An 8,362-nucleotide genomic window follows, 5' to 3' on the forward strand; every position below is an offset into this window, starting at 1 on the left:
AAAAAAAAAGAGAATATGTATATATGAATATATATATAATATATATATATATATTATATATAATATATATATATAAATACAAAAAAATAAATGATTTAAAATCCTCAATAAAAATAAGTGATTTTTTAAAATATTTCAGTGATCTGGTCATGACATAAGCCACCAGATTGATGATTCAGCCAATATGGCTAATTAACTCGGTGTCTTGCTGCTTCTCTAAGGTTTCCTACTAAAAGGGTACACAGTATAGAATGTTGCTTTTTTATAGCTCCATATAATTTGTGCAAATGATAAGCATGTATAAATATTGAGAAGATTACAGACCTTCCAGTCACATAGTACCGATAACTTTATAGAGGTAGGAGTAATTTCACTAACTTCACCTTTATGGAACACAATTATATAATGGTTAAGTACATAGCATTCAGAATTAAATGCACCTGGGTTTAAATCTAAGCACAGCAATTCATTAGTTATCTGACCTTGGTTACTTCTATTTTTCTTCATTTCTTCATCTGTAAAATGGGAAAAACACTGCTACTTGCCTCACAGCATTGAGAAGAGGAGAAGTAGCGAACTAATTTGTAAAGAACTTAGCTAAATGCTAAGTGCATACCAAGTAGATAATACATAAATGATAGCTCTTGTTGCTGCCACCAACACTGCAGCTGTTATTGTTGTTATTAGAACACCATATGAAATCCCAAAGAAGCAAATTGGGAAAAGGAAAAGAAAGACAAAGACCAAGGAATAGTGATACATTTCCACTGTAGTATATTTAAAAATACTAAGTGTATATGTGTGTATGTATGTATGTACATATCTATCTATCTATTTGGATAGATAGATGGATATATGAGTAGGGGCTTACTAGCTAATTTCTTAAACTTTCCCACATAATTATACAGAAAGTAAAGTGTCTTTCCTGGTTTGCCAACATCTATAACTTTTTTTTTTAATCCAGTATGGTTAACATAGTGTTTTGTTAGTTGCAGGTGCACAATATAGCGACTGAACAATTATGTGCATTACTCAGTGTTCATAAGATAAGTGTACTCTTAGTCCTCTTCACCTCTTTCACCCATCTCCCTACCATGCCCTTCTAATAACCATCAATTCTCTAAAGTTAAGAGTGTGTTTTTTAGTTTGTCTCTTTTTTTCCTTGTTTGTTTTAGTTTTTAAATTCCCCATAAGTGAAATCATATGGCATCTTTCTCTTTTTTTAAGTTTTTATTTAAATTCCAATTAGTTGACATATGGTGTAAAATTAATTTCCAGTATAATTTAGTGATTCAACACTTCCATGAATCACCTGTTGCTCATCACAAGTGCACTTCTTAATCCCCATCATCTATTTAACCTCTTCCTCTACCCACCTCACCTCTGGTAACCATCAATTTGTTATCTGTAGATTAGAGTCTGTTTCTCAGTTTGTGTCTCTCATTTTTGCTCCTATAGTGTTTGTTTTGTTTCTTAAACTCCACATAGAGTGAAATCATATGGTATTTGTCTTTCTCTGACCACCTTATTTTGCTTAACAATTCACTCTCCAGATTGATCTATATTGTTTTAAATGACAAGATTTCATTATTTTTTATGACCAATATTCCATTTTAAATTTATATGTACATATATGTATATATAATTACAAAATGTTTATATACATATACATATACATATGTGTGTGTGTGTGTGTGTGTGTAATCACATCTTTCTTATCCACTCATCTATCAATTGACACATGAGATCATTCTATAATCTGGATATTGCAAGTAATGCTGCACTAAACATAGGGGTGCATATACCCTTTCAAATTAGTGATTTTGTATTTCTTTGGGTAAATACCCAGTAGTGTGATTATTGCTTCATATAGTAATTTTATTTTTAAGTTTTTGGGGAAGCTCCATACTGTTTTCCACAGCAGCTGCACGAGTTTGCCTTCTCACCAAGGTAGCAAGAGGATTACTTTTTCTCCCCATCTTCACCAACTCTTGTTGTTTCTTGTGGTTTTCATTTTATCCATTCTCACAGACGTGAGGTGATATTTTATTGTAGTTTTGACTTTCATTTCCGTGATGGTTAGTAACTATGAACACCTTTTCATATATCTGTTGGCTATCAGTATGTTTTCTTTGGAGAAATGTCTATTTATGTCCTCTGCCCAGTTTTGAATTGGATTATTTGGTGCAATTTGGTTTTTGGTGTTGACTCATGTAAGTTCTTTATATAAATATGTATTTTTTGACTTTTAGAAATTATTTAAAATCCAGTTAGTTAACATACAGTGTAATATTAGTTTCAGGTGTATAATATACTGATTCAACAGTTCCATGCAACTCCCAGCGCTCAGCACAAGTGCCCAAACCCTTTATTAAAAATATTTCAATTGCAAATATCTTCTCCCATTCTGTCAGTTGCATTTTCTTTCTGTTGATTGTTTCTTTCACTGTATAGAACCTTTTTATTTTGATGTAGTCCCAATAGTTTATTTTTTATTTTGTTTCTCTTGCCTCATGAGACATATCTAGAAAAATACTGATATACTCAATATTAGAGAAATTACTGTCTGTCCTGTCTTCAAGATTTTTATGGTTTCAGGTCTCACCTTTTGGCCCTTAATCCATTTTGAGCTTATTTTTGTATATGGTGTATGAAAGTGATCCAATTTTATTCTTTTAAATGTAGCTGTCCAGTTTTCCTAATAACATTTGTTGAAGAGATTTTTCCCATTGCATATTCTTGACTCTTTTGTCAAAAATTAACTGACCAGGGGCGCCTGGGTGGCTCAGTGGGTTAAACCGCTGCCTTCGGCTCAGGTCATGATCTCGGGGTCCTGGGATCGAGTCCCGCATCGGGCTCTCTGCTCAGAGGGAGCCTGCTTCCCTCTCTCTCTCTCTGCCTGCCTCTCTGTCTACTTGTGATTTCTCTCTGTCAGATGGATAAATAAAATCTTTAAAAAAAAATTAACTGACCATATAATTTTGGGTTTACATCTTTCTATTTACATTCAAAGTAATTATTGATTGGTATATAGTTATTGCCAGTTTGTTACTCATGTTATGGTTGTTTTTTTTTTGTTTGTTTGTTTGTTTGTTTGTTTAGTTCTTCATTCACATATTCTCTTGCTCTCTTCTCTTATAGTTGGGTTTCTTTAGTGATAGACTTTGATTCCTTTATTTTTTTCATACCTGTTACCGGTTTTTGATTTGTACTTATAATTCAGATTTTTATATAGTATCTTCCATATATAGCATTCTATATTAAGTTGACATTTGCTTATGTGTGAGTCCTTCCTTACTGCCCTCCCCCCATGTGTTATGTATATGGTCTCATGCTTTACATCCTTTTATTTTGTGAGTCTTTGACTGAGTTTTACTGTTCTGTGCTTCCTACTTTACTTATTCCTACTTATGGTCTTTTCATTGAAAGAGTCCCCTTTAACATTTATTGTAGGGCTCGTTTAGTGGTCATGAATTCCTTTTGCTTTTTTCTGGGAAATTCTATCTTACCCTGTCTTCTGAATGATAGCTGGATAGAGTATTTTTGGCTGCATATTTTTTCCTCTCAATACTTTGAATATATCATGCCACTCCCTTCTGGCCTGCGATGTTACTGCTGAAAAATCAGCTGATAGCCTTATGGGATTTTCCCTGTATATAACAGTTTTATTTTTCTTGCTGCTTTTAAAATTCTTTGTTACTACTTTTCCATTTTAGTTACTAAGTCTCTTGGTGTTGGACTTCCTTAGATTGATTTTGTTGGGAGTGATGGTTTTTTGTGCCTCCTTGATCTGGATTTGTTTCCTTTCCAGATCTGAAAAGTTTTCAGCTATTATTTCTTCAAGTAAAATTTCAGGGATTCCTATGATGTAAATGTTATTATGCTTGATGGTGTTATTAAATTCTCTATGTCTATTTGTCTATTTTCATTTTGTATTTTTGCCTTCACCATTCAGCTTGATTGTTTTCCATTACTCTGTCCTCCAGGTCACCAATCCATTGTTTTTCTTCTAGTCTTCTATTCATTCCATCTAGTTATTTTTAATTTCATTTATTGAGTTCTCTATCTCTGGTTTTTGTAATGTTTTCTCTCTTTTTGAAGGGTTTCACTGAGATCCTCCACTCTTTTCTCACATTCCATGAGTTTCTTTATGATAATTATTTTAAATTCTCCATCAGGCATATTACTTATGTCCATTTTGCTTATGTCTCTTGCTGTGATTTTGTCCTTTTTTTTTTTTTAACATTTGGGACATAATCCTCTGTATCTTCATTTTCTCAAATTTTCTTTGTTTCTATGCATTAGGAATATCTCCTCTTCTTGAAAGTAGAGACCTTATGAAGAAGAGGTTGTGTAGTGCCTTGTAGGGCAGTGTCTCCTCTTCTCCAGAATCTGGCATATCAGTGGTATCTCCTATAAATGTAGTGTTCACCCTGATATTGTGGCTGAACTATTTTTGCCTCATCCTAGTCATCTACAATGCATCTCTTTGCCTTTTGTGGACATTATTTTGTCTCTTTGCTGTTAGTGTAACAGTCTGTGGCTGCCTTGGGTTTGAGTCAGACTTGGCATTTTCCAGACATGTAGTAGCACAGGGCTTCAGTTTGCTTTCCCTGTGTTGTTTCCTGTGAAGCTTTGTTGGTGGGCAGGGCCTAGAGTCAGATCAGTTCTCTGCCCTAGCCCACTAGTAAGCCATAGTCTGATTGTTGTGTGTAGTTATATTTCTCTTTTTCTGGGGTAGGAGTCACTTTAGATTGATACCCACCACTCCCTGGGCTCCTTACACACTTCCAGGCTTGTGGCACTGCTTTGTATGGGTTCTGGCTAAGAGCATATTGGGTGTGGAGGATCTGCAGAAATGTACAAGGGTAAGTTGCAAGGCATTAGCAATGTTTGTATTGATATTCTGTGAGAGGGGACCTGGAATAGGTGACTGGCTGGAGGGCACATTTCTGCAAGGGAACACATGGATGGATCATACTGTTAGCAAGTTAGGTAGTGAGTGTCAGCACTGCACTGGTTCTTGCAGGTGGCCATGTGTTTATGCTGGTGGATAGAGGAGAAGAATGGTGCTTGCCAGCTCTTTTGTTTCTGGACATTCTCAAAGATCCCTGCCCCTTTAGCAAGGGCTCTGAGATTAATAAACAAATCTCCGTCCCATATACCCAAGGCATTTTTCAAACTGCTGGTAGGTTGTATCTCTTTTGGGTTGTTTCCTGTGCTGTGTCTTTAAGGGTAGAGGCTCAGTTTCCTCTCACCCTCCGGGACAGTTCCAGAGGTAAGCCTGCTGATGTTTAAAGTTCCAGATTTTATGTCTTACTGATTATACGAACTCATGAAATTTAGCCCCTCTAGTGTTGAAAGCCAAATGTTACGGAGATTCATATTTCCCCTCTGGGCTCCCCAGTGTGATAATTCTTTTCTCTCCCCTCTCTGTGCCTGCAGTGTCTCTCCCTTCCACGGGAAGTTCCACAGGTCCATTTAGCTCCTGGCCATGTCTCAACCCTCTCAATGCAGCCTCTTCTCTATATTTAGCTGTGGAGAGCTTGTTCTGCCAGACTTTGGTTCATTTTCTGGGTCATTTACACTGATGTGAATGTTATCTAGTTAGTGAGCTTCTGGTCCTCCTACTCCACATTCCCTGGATGTCAATATCTCTGTTTTGAACAATCAGGGTTATAAAATAAAAAATAAAGAATGATTCTGCAAGCATTTTTGCTTTCCTTGTAAAGTATATGCCACATGCTTAGGAAAAAATTAATCAATAGGTGATGATTTACGTATTCCCAAATCATCATACAACTACTTTTGGATAAAGGATGTATCAGATATTAAACTGTTAAGGAGCAGATATTACACTTGAACTAAGCCAAAAGGCTGAAAAGAAATCACAACTGATTCTGGAAAAGCCTTTTGATATTAAAAAAATATATACTATTGTTTTAACCATACACTCTGTCTTGTGGGGGAAAATAGGTTACCATAGTTCTTAAATGTATTTAAAATAAAATATTTGGCTTGGCATTCTGAAATTGTAGATTTTTAGGGGCGGCATAGTAGAAGAGGGTATTTTGGACATTGTAGAATGATCATTCTCTTTCATAAGGAAAAATTCCAGTAGGTACAAGATATCTGACAACAAGATGATTATACAACAGACACTGCTTTCCTCTTTGTTCCTCTGAACACCCACAGAATACTCAGAAATATCCATCCATCTAGAAAGATATTTTACTAACATTGGCACAGAATGTCACAGCAAAATAATTGTAGGTGAGCAAGACTGGTATAAACATGTAAAATAGCATGAATACTGGTGCTTGAACTGGCATGCAAAATCATAGAGGAAGCTGAAGAACAGGACAAAATGCATGTAATTACTATACTTTGTCAAGGACAGTGTAATATCTTAGAAAAGGAACTTTTGACCACAGAGATACTCTGTATGGAGTGGTGAGACACTTTTACTTATTATTTGCCAAAATTCCAAATACCACTTAGTGGCTAGAAAATTAAGTTGAGTCTATATATTTTCTGGACAATCAGGCAGCTTCTTTCTGGCACACAGTGAGGAAATAAGGTTTACCAAGGTTCTGTCCCAAGGTTCTGCAAAGGTACAGGTCTGGTATAGGATTATTTCCCCTAGTCAACCAACTCATTTTCTTCTGAGTGTTACTAAATATGTTAAGTATTAGGGTGTAGAATTTATAAATAACAAAAGAAAGTCATGGGCAGAAATGCAGATGGTTCAGGGTCTTGCCATCAGAAGCTCAATTATCAAAATGTCTAAAGAAGACCAATCTCTGAAGAGAACACTTGCATTTGACCAAATTATAATAATAAATATAATTGTTATATATTGGTTCACATTAATAAAAAAAAATCAACATTGCTGAAGTAGTTGAAATATGTATGACCAGCCATATTCCCTCTCTGTAGGCACTTACATGGCCCCTAAGTTATAGTCAGAAGGTTGGTTTGTGAGAATGGAATCAAAACAAGAAACACTAGATAGATTGAATTTTTAATGTTACCAAGCTAAGTCATAATAAAATTGATCTTACCAATAGAACTATGATTCTTTACTCTCTTTGTAGAAATACCTTTTCCAATTTTCACACTAAAAATAGCTGGAAATATGAAAACATTAAGATTAGAGTCCCTTAATCTCAGAAAACTCTTGTATGGGCTCTGCCAATCTTTGCCTCCATGATGCTCCTTTTCTATTTCAGTGTCTCACCATTCCTTACCACCTTCTGATTTTCCTTAGATTTGATAATAACAAAGCAAATTAGAACCAAATTCTCTTGGCTTTGGAGTCATCAGTCAGGGTTCCAGCAGAAAGAGCACATTCCAGATAGTACAACTGAAGAAAAATTAATGGATAGGTGTGAGTCAGTCAGAAACTAGTGCTACTTGGAGGTTTGTATGACCACTAATTCTGTAAGGATTATAGCAGCTGATGAAAAGTGAGAATCATGGAGGAGACTGCCAGACAAGATGTATAATTACAGAAGGGCTTGAATACCACTAGCAACAAAGTGCTAAAGTAAGAAGGGCTTGGAAAAAGAAGGACTCTGTTCTTTTTCTTCTTCAACTCTAACTTCTTGCTAGGGACTCTTGTTTGCTTAAGGCCATGGAAGGCCAACGAACCATGGATAACTCAACCCATAGAAGTCAGTCTCTCAGGGAATAGAACACGAAAGAAAAGGGATAAATATGGATAGTGTGGTGATTGTGGAGAGGAGAATAAAAAAATAATAACCAGCTTGGGAGTCATTGTACATCTTCTAGAGACCTTTTGTCTTAGTCTTCCCAGATTTCTATAATAAAATATCACAAACTGAATGACATAAAGAGTAGAAATTTGTTGCTCACAGTTCTGGAGGCTGGAAATTCAAGATCAGGGTGCCAACATTTTCAGGTTTTGGTGAGAGCCCTTTTCTATGTTGTAGATCACTGACTTCTCTCTGTATCCTAATTTTATGGAAGAGGACAAGGGAGATTTCTCAGGCCTATTTTATAAGAACACTAATCCTATTCACAAGGACTCCAACTTAATTGCCTAATAATCCCCCCAAAGCCCAACTGCCTAATACCATCTTCTTGGGGCTTAGGGGGGGATATACACATTCAGACCATAGCACCTTTTATATTTATACTATACATCTAACTTTACAGATTATAAAATATAATGTATAATTAAGTACTACAAAGCATAATAGACAACTGTAAGTGTTGGGATACAGAAAGGGCTGGAATACTTAGAAACGATAACATGGATGAAGTGGAACTTAATTGAGTTCACAAAACATGAATAAGATTTGCAACTGCAAAAAAAAAAAAAAAAAAAGAAAAGAGC

The 8,362-nt window shown here is 35.5% G+C and overlaps 1 pseudogene; it reads right to left on the bottom strand.

Annotated features, from left to right (window-relative positions):
• Positions 1 to 5,763: 5,763 nt before the first annotated feature.
• On the bottom strand, positions 5,764 to 5,889 carry LOC132007980 (U2 spliceosomal RNA; annotated as a pseudogene).
• Positions 5,890 to 8,362: the final 2,473 nt, after the last annotated feature.

This window comes from Mustela nigripes, chromosome X (assembly GCF_022355385.1).
Source record: "Mustela nigripes isolate SB6536 chromosome X, MUSNIG.SB6536, whole genome shotgun sequence".
Lineage (NCBI taxonomy): Eukaryota > Metazoa > Chordata > Mammalia > Carnivora > Mustelidae > Mustela > Mustela nigripes.